At 40.2% G+C, this 14,928-nt stretch overlaps 1 protein-coding gene across 2 annotated transcripts in view; it reads left to right on the top strand.

Moving 5' to 3' along the window:
- The window catches only part of LOC106732083 (uncharacterized), a 73,692-nt gene that overhangs the window by 51,791 nt on the left and 6,973 nt on the right, over window positions 1–14,928 (top strand). The window contains exon 4 of one of the 2 annotated variants that reach the window (XR_012903426.1): window positions 8,794–8,901. The gene's annotated coding sequence lies outside the window, so the exon portion shown is untranslated. Of the gene's footprint in view, window positions 1–8,793; window positions 9,101–14,928 lie in introns of both variants that reach the window. The other variant, XM_075927065.1, reaches the window with a different exon arrangement.

The following is a 14,928-nucleotide window of genomic DNA, read 5'->3' as shown; positions in this document are numbered from 1 at the left end:
ACCTAGACTGGTATTTTTTTTTCCCAAAGAAGAGAGAGGAAGGGAGGAAGGCAGGCAGGCAGGCAGGCCAGAGCTTCAATGCAAATTCTTTTTCCAAAAGAGAGAGACCTTGGTGATGGCTTGTTTTCCATGTGCTACATGTAAGGATTGGCCTTTAAATAGATCCTCATGGCTGGAGCACCCTCATTTTCCTTCCGGGCACCAACTTGTTTCCATTTCCCATGCTGCCATTGTGACTGGCTGTGATAGCATTCCATCTTGACCACTGCACTTGAATGCAATAGCCTGTAACTCCTTTTGGGTATGTCTACACTACAAAGTTAGTTCGAACTAACGGATGTTAGTTCGAACTAACTTTCATAGGTGCTACACTAGCGCTCCGTTAGTTCGAATTTAATTCGAACTAACAGAGCGCTTAGTTCGAACTAGGTAATCCTCATTCCTCGAGGATTAAGCCTAGTTCGAACTAGCTAGTTCGAATTAAGGGGTGTGTAGCCCCTTAATTCGAACTAGTGGGAGGCTAGTCCTTCCCAGGTTTCCCTGGTGGCCACTCTGGCCAACACCAGGGAAACTCTACTGCGCCCCTCCCGGCCCTGGAGCCCTTAAAGGGGCACGGGCTGGCTACGGTGCCCATGCCAGGTGCAAGCCTGCCAGCACCCAGCCAGCAGACCCTGCACCTGGCACGGATCGAGCCACCCACCCGATGCCCCCCAGCCCTCCCCCTCTTCCCGGGACCTGGCTGGCGGCTCCCGGGAGCTTGCCCGGGACCGCAAGAGGTGGGCACCCGCCTGGGCTAGTGCGGACATCGTGGACCTTGTCCACGATCTCCGCACTAGGCACAGGAAAGTGGCTGGCTTGGGCAGGATAGCTGCCAGCCTGGCCACCCAGGAGCAGGTGTGCAAGAGAATCAAGGGGGTCCACTGAGACCCCCGACCCTGAGCCCTGAGCTTACAATGGCCGTCCTGGGTCAGACCAAAGGTCCATCAGGTCCAGTAGCCTGTCTGCCGACAGCGGCCAACCCTAGGGACCCTGGAGGGGATGGACCGAAGACAATGACCAAGCCATTTGTCTCGTGCCATCCCTCTCCAGCCTTCCACAAACCTTGGGCAGGGGCACCACTCCTACCCCATGGCTAATACCACTCCATGGACCCAACCTCCATGACTTGATCTCACTTCCCTTTAAACTCTGTTCCAGATCTAGCCTTCACAGCCTCCTGCAGCAAGGAGTTCCACAGGTTGAATCTTTGCTTTGTGAAGAACAACTTTCTGTTACTAGTTTGAAGCCTGCTACCCATTCCTTTACTTTGGTGTCCTCTAGTCCTTCTTTATGGGAACTAATGAAGAACTTTTCTGTATGTGCCATCTCCACCCAACTCCTGCATTTAGAGACCTCTATCCTGTCCCCCCTCCGTCTCCTCTTTTCTAAGCTGAAAAGTCCCAATCTCTTTAGCCTCTCTTCATATGGGACCTGTTCCCAACCCCTGATCATTTTAGTTGCCCTCCCCTCTCTCAGCCTCTCTCTTCCCCTCTCCCACCTCCTTTTCCCAGTCTCCCCCAGTTTTGTTCAATAAAGACAGATTCCATTTTGGAAGACACGTTATCTTTATTTTGTACATCAAGAAGAGGGGCTGGGGAAGGGTAAGTGGAAGGAGGTGAGGGAGGAATGGGGCACGAGCCCCCGATGGGGAGGACTTGTCTGGCTCTGCGGGCTTCTGGGGGTGGAAGCTCTCCTGCAGCCCCCCAATTGCCCCCTCTCCCCACATGGCAGCCTGTGGCAAGTGCAGCCGGGCTGATGGCCGAGTGCTGTGATGTGCCCAGTGTGGGCACTCAGGGCAATCCAAGCCAGGACTGCTTTGCAAGCGGGGCACCCCTGAGAACTGTCTGTCCGGGGTGGGGGTCGGGACCCTTTAAGCACAGCTCTCGGCTAGCCTGAGACAGCATCTCCACGCTCTAAGTCCTCCTCTGATGCCCTGCCGGCACTGCTTTCGGCCATCCTTAACCCCGCTTCAGGGTCCACTTAATGTGGACGCGCTAGTTCGAATTAGCAAAACGCTAATTCGAACTAGTTTTTAGTTCTAGATGCGTTAGTTCAAATTAGCTTAGTTCGAATTAACTAATTCGAACTAAGTTAGTTCGAATTAGCGCTGTAGTGTAGACATACCCTTAGAGACTAGTGGCTAACCAAAGTTTGGGGTTTTACAGGTTGTTTCTGCTAAGAGAAAAAATTGATGATGGAGCCAAGTAACTAAGGGCATGTCTACACTAGGAAACTATTTCAAAATAATTTATTTCAAAATAATAACTCCTGAAATAATAATTTTGAAATAAATGTTATTCCTCTTGAAAAGCTGGAGTTATTATTTTGAAATAAGCAGCTCATTATTTCAAAATAACAGGTGTGGTAGTGTGGATACTTTGCTTGTTATTTCGAAATAAGGGGAATTGTTGTGAAATAACTCCCTGCTATAGACCAGGGCTAAAATTCTATAGGAAGTTCTGTTGTCCTGAATACATTAGGAATCAAACCACAAGAGATTATTCCTTTTCCTGCTGTTCCAAACCTGCCTTTCTAGCCAGCACTATTTCAGCTTTCTCTTAGGACCATGTTACCAACTTCTTTTGTTACTGTCTACTTGACTTTCTGGCTGTTTCTGTACCCCCGGCTCCTTTTCTCTCGTAGAGAGAAAATCAGTTCCACCAACAAAGTATCTAGCCCGTGCATTTGCTAATCAGTGCCCTGAGAAAATCCCATGGGCCCATATTTCAGCTTTTACTTTGACTTTCCTTGTTTCAGCTACTTCTATTCATATATCCTGACTGAAATGTGGCACTTACCCTCACCCATAATAACAAGCATGTATTTAGTTTTGGTCACTTGATTAAGTTTCAGTCAATGACATTTGTTTTAAAAGATCCTGATGATATAGTTAGATATACACACAAGTTTTAACAGGAGGAAATTTTAAGGTGCTGTGCATTATTTTTCCTATATAGAAAATCACTTTTCTATTCCTTTTTTAAAATAAAAGGTTAACACATTATTGTGCACTGAGTCTTCCGTGACCTGTAATAACCTGAGTCTGTGATTAACGGAAGACATTCTTTCCAACATCCAACCCATCCTTTTTACATGACAACTGTTTTACTCTTTGCTTAGGCACTTCCCGAAAGTCAACATTTTTTTCCTAGTACCTTGTGCACAGTCTTACAAACTCCACTGCCTGATTTTTCAATACTTCCGGGAGAGCCTTTTTAAAGGAGGTTAATAAAATAGAGGTGGCTCATCACACTCACTGATGAACATTCAATCCATCTCCATTAGCTGTTCTGAGCTAATTTAGACATTAAGCTGTGATAGACACTGCAGTTATCAACATGTCTGTCAGACAGTCTACAAATATGCTAGGAAAGCTTAGAAACAAATGACAAAGCAAGAGAAGAGATAACCAAAGCAGAATGTGTGACTTTAAAAGATCTTTTAGAAACACTGATGATGATTTCAATTGCTTCACATACACATTGTGCCTTAAAAAATTACCTTGTGAATTAGATGTCTTGGAGACTTTTCCACCTATTTTGCTAAGTTTAACAAATACAAGGGAAGTTTTGCTGTATAAAAATGCCAAATATACAATTTTTTCTTCCCTCTTCTTTTTCTGAAGGCTTAATTCTTGAATTTCTAATGGTTATGTGAGAAGATAAGGTAAGTACTATACTTGTGACTGAAGGACCAATCTGCAGCCTTTGAAGTCAATAGCAAGTTCCATTTGTTCCTATGGCATCATGCCTGTAGCGGGAAGCAGTTTATCATTTGCAAAAGCAGTCTTTCCAATAATGGTCAGGCAAATTTTTCATTTTGCCAGAGTTGTTACTGAAAACATATGCTGTGTACCGTGCAGGGTCTGACTTAGGACTGAAATGCTCCATTTGAACATCAGCGTAACTCCATTGTTTTAATAAAATCACTGGTTTGTTTCAGTCACATAAAATTGGAGTAATGCAGTCAGAGTAGAGAGTAGTTTCAGAAATTCAAATCTCATGGTATTGCTTTCCATTATATTTAGTATATTGTCTAGAAGTTCATGGCTGGCTTCAATCCATCTTAGTTTTTTCTCACTTATTGGGCAAAATTTAGCACTCAGTTCATCCACGTAATCTTGTTTGACATGAGTATAACTAAGATGTTTACTTTTTAAATAAAAAGGGATCGATTCTCCATATTGTTACACTAGGAGCCCCATATTAGAATAAAATTGATGTAACAGAATGAAAACTGAAGCCTTCAATTGATTTGTTTTTAAATTTTCATTAGATAGCTGAATCTTGTACCTCAAATACAACCTGAAGATGAGGTAAAGGATGTTTTGCATTGTCCAAGATCAGTGCATAGTTTTCAGAAATTCTTCTTGGCACAATACCTGTAGAAGTTTGCTATTAATCAGGAGTTAGATATCTGGAAATTTGAATCTCCCATCTCTGGAAAGTGAACAAGCCTATTCGGGTAATATCAAAGCATACTGGTTGTGCAGCATGGTACAACAACATAAATTGAATTCATAGTTTTCATCTTCTTTGGTATAATGTTGGGAGCCATGAGTATCAGTAAATTATCAGCTCAATTATTTCCTTTAACGTTCAGATGCAGAAGATAAAGTAGACTGATTTTTATTGTAATTTTGGAAAAACACTTTCATTACACTGTTATAATTTATAAACTAATAAGCAGTCTACTTCTGCATTGTTTGCATCTGGGGATTTTATTACTATTCAACCATACCCAAATTCCAAGTTTAAACTAGTGGGTTTTTTTCTAGTAACTTAATGCTTACTTCATAGCCACAAGAGTTTTTTTAATTGTGAGGTGTGGGACAATGGATAAGAGGATAAGTCTTGTTTTAACTTCCTTATTATAAGAACCCTCTCTCATTTTAGCCTCAAATTAGCACCAATATAATAAAAGTCTGTATAGTTGTCCTTTTGACACTATAATTTCTTTCTCTCAGAAATTCTGAATAAGTGAAACTAGAATACATTATTTATACTAATACATAAATCCCACACAGTGTTTGTCTTTGTGCCTTTATTAATACTTATTAATTTTGGAGGGACAAAACATTGGAACTTTTCCCACATTTGGGTTTCTGTTAGGTCAATTAAAGTTTCAACTAAGGGTCAAATTCTGCCCTTAGATGTGTGCATTTGCCTAGTAGCCACTGGGCAACATAAAAGTGAATCTGATAAGGGCTTCTTAATGAAAAGCTTGCATCCTAAAACTTCTGTGTGAGTGCATGCATATGCATGCACACATACCTGCATTCATGCCTGTGTGGAATGGAAATTGGTTGTCTACAATTTGAGCAATATAAAGCAGAGGCCGGAGAACACTCAGGAGTTAGCCTGTTATAGAAACTCTCAGAGATAAATAACACCAGCTCTGTAATAAAATCCACTGTTCATGAATAGAAAGAGTTCAAAAAATGTCAGTAAAGGAATTCACTTTACTGACAAGACCATAAAATATTTCCATCCTCCTTTTGCTTGCTCTGGCTTCAGCCACATGGAATTCCTTTACTGTATAAACTACTTCACTGGACAAAAATACAAGCAAGTCCCCTCCCCTTCCCCCATCACCCTCCATCTCTTTAAAGGAATGCACTGAATTGGTACGTAAGAGCAATTGTTAGAGAGAAGACCACCCAAAGTGGCCCTTGGTTTAGACACTTCACATGAAGTTACTGAGTACAACCATCCCTTGCAGTTTGCAAGGAACAGTTGGAATTCTCTAAATTGTTTCCAAGTCTTAACTGCATTGTAACCCGGGAGGCAAAAATTCCAGCCTTTGGTCTCATTTAATGCTTAAAAGCTTCCTAATGAAGTCCATCTTTTCATCATCATGGGACTTCCTGTTTTAGACCAACCATAATACCCACAGGAATATATGTATGTTATTGTAAGCAGAAGTTTTTTCTTTTGACTGTGTTTATTATACCATTTCATACTGCTAATAATTTACAGAAACAATCAGTTGGACAATATCCCTGAAAAAAGATTGGGTCAGCATATGCAAGTATGATGATTGGGTATATTAGGATGTATATTAATAATCAAAACTTCTTACTGGGGTACGGAACGAAGAAAAATTGATGCCCAGAAAGGAAATGATGTGAGAAAGTAGAATGAGGGCGAAAGGCTACCAATCAAGGCTCCACTGGAATAGTGCTGCAGAACTGTGATAAACCACATCCCTGAAGGGGCTGTTATCATATGAAAATATCTTGCAGAAACTCGTAGGCTACGTCTACACTGGCCACAATTTCCGGAAAAGCCATGCAAATCAGGTAAGTCAGGATAGGGAAATCCGCAGGGGATTTAAATATCCCCCGCAGATTTAAATAAACATGTCCACCGCTTTTTTTCTGGCTTGGGGAAAAGCCGGAAAAAAAGCGTCTAGACTGGCGTGATCCTCCGGAATCAAGCCCTTTTCCGGATGATCTCTTATTCCTACTTCAAAGTAGGAATAAGAGATCCTCCGGAAAAAGGCTTGATTCCGGAGGATCGCGCCAGTCTAGACGCTTTTTTTCCGGCTTGGGGAAAAGCCGGAAAAAAAGTGGTGGACATGTTTATTTAAATCCGCGGGGGATATTTAAATCCCCCGCGGATTTCCCTATCCTGACTTACCTGATTTGCATGGCTTTTCCAGAAATGGTGGCCAGTGTAGACGTAGCCCTAGAGTTGGAGAACAACCATAGAATAACCATAGTGAAAGGAAGAATGTTACATTAGGAACATAAACAACAAACATACATTGCAATAATAGAAAACCCCTGGAAAGGATTTGAGTGAGGCAAGTTTATAGTGAAAGTAGTTGAGCTCTCTGCATTGAGGGTTGTGTTCAAATGTAAACCGTGCCTTAAGAATAGGTCTATTCTTTCCAGGTTTACATCCCAGTCAGTCCTATTGATTTCAGCAGGGTATAATGCAGTAGAATTTAGCCTATTGTTTGCAAACCAGACCTTGGCCAGCCTATAAGGGCTTAATATCAGAATGCAAGTTTATATAAAAACTTAAGCAGAAGCACTTGGACCCCAATAACAACATGAGCATCCTGTATGTGGTGAATTTAGTATCTTCAAATCTCACACTGGATGCACTTTAAAATATCTTATTTCTTACTCCAACTGTAAAATTCTAGAAGAATGTAAGAGGGATGAAATCAACAGGTCTGTAGAGAACTTACTAGCGTGATCATCTTTCCATTTGCTTTTGAACAAATTTATAGAATCCTACAACAGGGACAGCATTCTCTAAAAATCTATATAATGATCAAAAACATATGGAGATGTTATTTTCTGTTAAATTCTATCTTCTATCAAAACACTATTCCATATGTGATTGAAAATAGAAAAGGATTCGTTAGCTTCCCCCCCTATAATTTCCTAGAAAGCATTGTCAGTTTCAGTGCAGTAAATAAAAGTCAGAACTTTTTCAAATCTCAATGCCCTTCTGTCAAAGATAATTAGATATTGGCATATTTGTTGTGATCCTTTTTATTTTCATGCAAACTGTAACTCCCTCAGGTACCCTAGAATAAGGTTGACAGCATTATTTTAATTCTTGCTGTCTTAATGTGGTTTTAATCTTGTTTACACAGACTGAAATTGTATTGATTGCACTGAACTTCTATGTGTCATGACTGGATCTTGATAAACAGATATCTGATAAGTTACAGAAATGGGCTTCTTGTCTTCAGCTAGTAGTTAACAGAATGGAACTACTTGAAATGAAGACAAATATCTCAGGATCTACCCCTTTCAAACTTGTATGTCCTTTTCTCTCTCCCTAAAAACCCCACATACAAATGGCAGGAATTTTAAGGATAGTGAATGAAGGAAACACTGAATAATATTTGCACAGATAAAAGAATCTTGAGGATCAATGCAACAAACAGTGATGCTGAGCAAAGCCCAGTCCAGATGGGCCAAAAATTACACAATTGTTAAATAAGAGGGACAGATTCTCATTTGGCTTAAATTGCCTTAGAACCTCACCTTCATTTGATGTAAATTGTCATCATCCAGAAGCTACGGCTACACTGTAGCCTTCTTCCGGAAAAGCTTATGCAAATGAACCGCGGCGTGGAATATTGCCACGCTTCATTTGCATAATTAATAAGCAGCCGTTTTTCCGCAAGAGGCTTTTGTGCGAAAATGAGCTGTGTAAATGGCTCCTTTTTGCACAAAAACCCCATCTTGCGTAAGAGCCATTCTTCCTGAAAAAATGAGGAAGAACAGCTCTTGCGCAAGAGAGGGTGTTTACACAGCTCCTTTTTGTGCAAAAGCCTTGTGCGCAAAATCGGCTGCTAATTAATTATGCAAATGAAACATGGTGATATTCCATGTGGCGCTTCATTTGCATAAGCTTTTCTGGAAGAAAGCTACAGTATGGCCATAGCTTGAGTGGTTGTACTTGTATTTGTACTTAATTCAGCAACTCAAAAAATGGGAGCATAAATTTTACTCTTTAAAAAAATATATGTAAACAAGAGGAAGTACTTGCATGTGTGTTGATATTATAGCTGACTCAACATCTGAAATAATTTGGCATCAAATAAATGATCTGATGTGGACTGCTATTTTCTGTGAATTGGTTTGATGAATGTTATTCAACTAGCTATAGAACTAGTTGAGTACCACAAATATTATTTGTCCCATAAATCAGCATAATGAAAACCAGCAATGTGTGCTGGCTTCCTTTGGTTATTTTTTCTTTTCTTTGTTGCTTATGAGAACAGTGACAGCCTCAGAAGAAATAGTCTCCTGCAGATCTCAGTTGGTGACCTGAATCTCCCATGAGTAGACCCGTGCTGATGGCTGCCTAAGCATAGAGGACTGGAGACTGGGTGAGTGATGGGTCCTGCTAGATCCCCAATGGAGCCTGCTTTGGGAAGAGTACACTCTATTCCTCAGCTCCTTGGAACAAGCCTGGCTGAGGACAGAACTTGCTCTTACGCCTATGGATTATCGGAGCCCTTGAAAGGAAGGTGGGCTGCACTCCCAGCAATTGCATCTTTAAAAGATGATATGGCCTTAACTGACCTTGTAAGTCTTTTAATGAAGAAATCATTGCGATTTCAAGGTTCCTTTTTATAAGACATTGTTTACATTTTCTATGTTATAGAAAAGTTGGAATTTTCCAGAGAGAGAATCCTTTTTAAAAGTTCCCTTTATCAGTTGCATGTCAGTGTGGCTTCTGATGGGGACATAATGATGCAGCAGAATTGGTAATCTATCTGGTACATTCTGTACTCTGAAAGATGAATATACTCTTTCTCTAAGATTAAGTTAAGCTATTTCCAGAAGCCATGAACATAGACACAAAAGGGAATATTATATAAGTCAGCTAGCTACATATGTTCTGCATTACCCTAACATTTTAAACAAATACTGCATAACAGAATATCTATGAAAAGGCTTTTGATTTGGGATCCCCAGAATGATATTTTTATCCATGAAAGTAAACCTACAGATTCTGGGAATGTTCTCTGCATAGCTCCACTTCCCCCTCTTCTCAAATAAGATTGCTCCAGGAGTGTGACCAAAAATGTTTATCTTCTGAATTCTCTTTGGTAGTCTTAATGAAATAAGATTGTGTTCTTAAGACACTAATTTCCACATCACAAAAACCTCCATTCCAACTGGCATTTTTGTCAGTCTCAGCAAAGACAAATATAGCATTTGCCTGCACAGTGAACTACCTTCTCACCCCTAGAGATGGTCCTTCTAGCTTACTTTCAAATAAAAGGGACCTGGTCCAATGGGAACCTCTCCACTGACTTCAGAGAATTTTTAATCAGGCCAATGATGCTACTGCCTGGGATAGACTGTGGCATAATGGATGTACCATAGAGCAGGGTCCTCAGACTTCACTGTATCATGACCCCCTTCTCACAACAAAAAATACTTCATGACCCACAAAGGGGAACTGAAGCTTGAGACCCCATTTGAGCCTCACCTCCCAAAATAGCGTCAGTGTGAAAGTCCAAAGTCTTCAGCCCCAGATGGTGGTGCATGGGCTTCGGCCCCAGATCCAGTTGAATGCCGGCACTGGCAACCTCATTAAAATGAGGTTCCAACCCACTTTAGGGTCCCAACCCTCAGTTTGACAGTTTGAGAACAACTGCCACACTTCACATTTAATTATTAACAAACATACATCTTTGCCAGGATTGGAGCATCTATGGTCTAAGCACCATTTTACATTGCTAGTATGGATGTCATGTCTGTAGAATGATGACAACATTGTGCCACTGGAATCCACTTGCAAAAGAAAACCCTCTGTGGCATGATCTCGCTCCCTTTTGGAAGGAGGAATCTTCCACTTTTGTGGAGGTTTTCTCTCATGCTAGACCCCAGAAAAGACTGTCCATTAGGGCACTATCCACAAGGAAGGAGACCATGGGAAATGTGAACTAGCCATGTGCTTCTCCATTACCCAGCATGAACTGAAGAGGAAGGTAATACCCCCAGAAGCTGTGTTCATTTTTTGTATGGAGCCTTATTCTTGCTGGGGATCATAGTTTCGAGGAAGATGGGAGACTGCTTGGAGACAAAGGACCTCTGCCTGTTTGGATCCCAAGGATCTGTGAATGGGCCTTTGAATCACCAGTGTTCTCATACAGCAACCTTTTCAAAGGGCAACAAAATTCACTTTAAAAACTAATCTGACAATGAATAAGAGGCTGAAACATCAAAAGCTCTAGCTCTCTGTTGCTAATTCCCCTCCCCCCCATAGAGATGTTTTTCTATAACTTAGAAATTGTAAATTCTTGAAAATCCATATAAATATTAACCCATACCTTTAACTGAGTTCACTTGTCCATTTCCACTGTGTCCAGTGCTGGAGATTGTTACAGTCCAGTCATATGTTTAATTTAGATTTGAGAAACCAGTAAATCATGGCTGCAGGGTACATTGAGTCACAGAATACCAGAATGAAAATGTGAGTAACTTTGCAAAGCTCTGTAAACCAAAGGCAACCAAAAATTGATCAGAAATATAAGGCTTCATGGTGTAAGTTAGAGAGCTACTACTGAATACAGACACATTGGCTACAGCAAAATGAGATTAACTGAGTATGCCAACTCTGCAGTAATCAAAGGGCGGGGAAAGTTTTTGTGCAACTAGTATGGTGTAAAATGGTGATGGGCAGGGGGAGTGCATGGAGCCTCCCTGGTGTCCCTGTGCCTAAGTGCTGCATATCTCTGCTTTTGGGAACTGTGTGGAGCCAGGGAACGTTTTATGGCCTAGTCATCAGTGCTGACCAGAGCCATCAGGGCCCCTTTTCAAACAGGTATTCCAGTCAAAAAACAGAAATCTATTAAACCTGTCAGAGAGACTGAGTCCAAACATGTAGCATAATCTCCAGGCTATGCCCTGAAATGTTCTGCAGAAAACCCTATTACAGCAGTCCCGCAAAGTGACCATTCCACAGACGTGGTGGAGAGCCCAAATCACAACAAAAATAATCCACTCCCTGCTCATCTTGTACTTTCACGTCTTCTAAGCCCTGATTCTCCTGGGATACTCACATGTGCAAACTCACTAGTGTATTGTCTATTTGCAGAACCCTGGTCTTAATGTACAACCATGGACAGTGGACAGCCAAAAATTGGCCCAGGAGTATTTCTACTGCTTACATGCACCTATCAGAAATCTTCCTGAAGCTTTTCCTTTGACTCATGTTCAGCATTTTTTTGTCCAGATCTAGTCCCACTAAAATCATTACATCTTTTTGAGGAATGAGTTTCTGCTCATGCAAAATTGGCTTTGAAGAGAGAATACCTAATTCAGAAAACATATTCCATGAAGCAAAATGCAGGACAATGTAGCACTTTAAAGACTAACAAGATGGTTTATTAGATGATGAGCTTTCGTGGGCCAGACCCACTTCCTCAGATCAAATAGTGGAAGAAAGTAGTCACAACCATATATACCAAAGGATACAATTAAAAAAAATGAACAAATATGAAAAGGACAAATCACATTGCAGAACAGGAGGGGGATGCAGGGCGGGGGGGGGGGGAGGAAGGAAGGTAAGTGTCTGTGAATTGATGATATTAAAGGTAGGGAGAGTGGGACTTAACCACCTGCATTCTGCTACAAAGACCTTTTACATCTGCACTTGAAAGGGAATCCTCTGAACTGTCATTCATGTTAAAATTCGACACTTTCCAACAAGGACTTAACAAACATTTGAACTATCTCACCCATTACCAAGATAGTTTCCCCAATTATCACCTCTAATACCATTAACTCACAAACATCCCACTCTCCCTACCTCTAATATCATCAATTCACAGACACTTACCTTCCTTCCTCCCCCCCCCCCCGCATCCCCCTCCTGTTCTGCAATGTGATTTGTCCTTTTCATATTTGTTCATTTTTTTTAATTGTATCCTTTGGTATATATGGTTGTGACTACTTTCTTCCACTATTTGATCTGAGGAAGTGGGTCTGGCCCACGAAAGCTCATCATCTAATAAACCATCTTGTTAGTCTTTAAAGTGCTACATTGTCCTGCATTTTGCTTCAACTACCCCAGACTAACACGGCTACATTTCTATCACTATTCCATGAAGTACAACTAATGAGAAAAAAATTGTTAACATTCTTCTATTTCTAAAACCATTGCATTTTTTCTATTTAAAAAAAATAAAACTGCACAAGGACATTCTCTAACGATTCAACAGTTTATTATACATTCTACTGGTTTGCTCAGTAATTGTAATAGCTAAATATTTTAAAGAACTATATACAATAAACCCAAATTCACTGTGGTCACTGTATAAAAATGTTCACCTATTTTTCCTCTATCTGAATTAAGTAGCTCTAAGCAATGTTAAAAGACAATACGGCTTGATTGAAAGTCTACTGAAGTTAATGGGAGACTTTCCAGTGAAGTATGGCCACTGGTAACACAGATAGCCACAAAATCTTTCTGCCATGGCACAAGACTGGATATCAGGAAAGCTGGATACTATATGTGGCTAAACCCTGCTACAGACTTCATAAATTACTTTGGGCAGGTTACTTCACTACTCTGCATGCCATTTCCTCAGGGGTAATAATAATGACTTTCTATATCAAAGTTTCCAAGTGTGCTTTCAAACACAAACTCATTAACCTTTGCATTAAGTGTTGTTATTCCCATTTTCCAAATCAATATACTGAGGTTTATGACTTGCCTAAGGTTACATACGTCAGGGTAGAACTAAGAGCAGACGTGAAGTCCTGACTCACTGTCTGTCTGTTTTGCCCGAGAGCCAACAGTCACTTTGGCCCAATCCAAAAGCAATCCTGATAAGATGTGCAAACCCAACAGGATCTCAAAGAACTATAAGAACTATATACTCTCAAGTTAACCAGAGACAGCCATTTAATGGAGCATGTCTGAGCACAAATGCAGAACTTGGATGCGTTTGAAAAGATATAGGAAATGCCAATAAATTATTTCAAAATAAATAGCATACACTTGTTCCTGCCATATGGATTTATGTCCATTTCCTATTACTGTATATGTATTCTTATAATATTTATGTAAAAATTTAACAAAAAAGTGTATAACTTAAAGCATGTGGATTGTCTCAGACAAATAAATGGGACTCCTTATGTGCTTAAGATTAAACATGTGCATAGGAGAATTGCAGGATTGAAGTCTTTATGAGCATTACTTGGAAGAAGCTTTAATACTTATAATGTAGCAGGGACTATGTAGGGACCCAGAAGAAAACTCACCTAGCTTCCATGATGTTACTAGTCTCAGAAAATTGTCCTTCCTACAACTGGTTTATGTATCGCAAAAGCTGGATGAATTATCTCTGCTGCTTTGTATAAAAAAGGAAAGTATATTATTACATCAAAGAGGAGTGAAAGGTTAAAATAACTGTTATAGAGCTGTTAACATTTCCAAAAGGTTATATTTTTGTTAAATTGGCTGACAAGTATCATTCTACACATACTGTGATCCTTCCTGTGCAGAGGGTATTATTAATTCTACAAAGAGTAAGACATCAGAAACTGGAAAGAAAACTCTAAACTAAATATAGATTGTTCACTTTACAAGAAACAAAATCCAACACTTTTCCTGGAGTTCTATTTAATATCTATTTTCATCCATTAAGAAAAAAAATGTTTTCCATGATCCACTTGGAAACATAAAATGGAGCTAAAATGCTTTTTGGTGTGATTACTTATAGGTTGTTGAGGAACTAGTCTTCTTAATGGATACAATCGATTTTTCTTCCTTTCAGCCTATGGCTGGAAAACCCTGACTGTCTCAAGAGAACAGACTTATGGTCCCTTTGGGTGTCTACACAGCACCCTAAACTTGAAATAAGATACACAATTTGTGCTACGCAAATTGTGTATCTTATCTTGAATCTATTTCAAAATAGCTTATTTTGAAATTTGGCATGTCTACACAGCACCAAATTTCAAAATAATGCACTATTTTGAGCCATCCCATAACTCTCATGCAACAAGGATGGTGAAATAGCGTGCCTGTTATTTTGAAAAATATTTCGAAATAATAGGAGGCTTGTGTAGACGTGGGGTGGGTATTTTGGGATACCAGAGGTATCTAGGAGTTACTAGGGGTATGTCTACACTGCATGGCAATTTCAGAGATATCCCAAAATAGCCATGCAGAACAGACCTACCTCTAGTGAATTATGTGTTTGGAAATAACCAAAACAGCCTTGTCTCCTACTTTCCTGTACAAAGGATTCCACTTCGCATTCAAAAAAGTGATACTATTTAAACTACTTTTAGATTTAATGATGGCCATTAGAATGGAAGACAGGCACCGAAGACAGGTCTTCATTGATTTTGGTTTGTCATTAGTTATTTTGGTTTGTCACTTGATTATT

Source organism: Pelodiscus sinensis, chromosome 4, assembly GCF_049634645.1.
Source record: "Pelodiscus sinensis isolate JC-2024 chromosome 4, ASM4963464v1, whole genome shotgun sequence".
Lineage (NCBI taxonomy): Eukaryota > Metazoa > Chordata > Testudines > Trionychidae > Pelodiscus > Pelodiscus sinensis.
This window is presented reverse-complemented; position numbering and strand designations above follow the sequence as displayed.